Raw genomic sequence first — 707 nt, forward strand, 5'->3', positions numbered from 1 at the left:
TGTAGCCAATTGCTACTAGCGGATTTTATATCACATAGAAAAGAATGAAGATTCACATGTGATGGTTTTGACAAATATTTGTTTTGACAAACTGTCAAAACACTGACTACATAGATGAAAAGTGGACAGGTCCTTTAGGGGAACAGGAGAAATGTTAGTTCCAGGATTGTGGTCAGTTAGCCCCCCCTAGTGGCCATGTCAGGAGTAACGTTGGAGAGTTTTCTTCCTCTCCTTTTTTTTCCCCTTCATTTGGTACAGTGAGGCAGAGAGCGCGGTGGTAATATCCCGAACGAGATTTCACCTGACATACTCTGACATACACACAAATTATTTGAAGTTGAGGAAATAACTCTGCTTGTAAAGTGTATTACAACAAGTGAGTTGTGAACGACAGATTCGGAGGAGCAAAGGACAGTTAGGAAGCTGGAAATCGTATATGACATCTCGGTGAGTTAGCTGTTAGCTTAAATGTTATAAGGGATTGAGTAAAGAAACTTTTGTTGTATGCCGGAAAAAAACCAGTCGGGATGAACTATTAATTACCAACTTGATACTTGATACTTGAGTTGTGTGAACTTGTTTTATTGGAATGTTCTCCACCTTAAGTTATGGTTGTTCGGTTATATGGTACTAGCGAATGTTAAGTGCGAATGTTATGTGTATTATTGCGCCGTAAATGTTGTGATATATACTTGGTTAAAGTCAGT

The sequence above is a fragment of the Monopterus albus genome, unplaced genomic scaffold (genome assembly GCF_001952655.1).
Source record: "Monopterus albus unplaced genomic scaffold, M_albus_1.0 scaffold259.1, whole genome shotgun sequence".
NCBI lineage: Eukaryota > Metazoa > Chordata > Actinopteri > Synbranchiformes > Synbranchidae > Monopterus > Monopterus albus.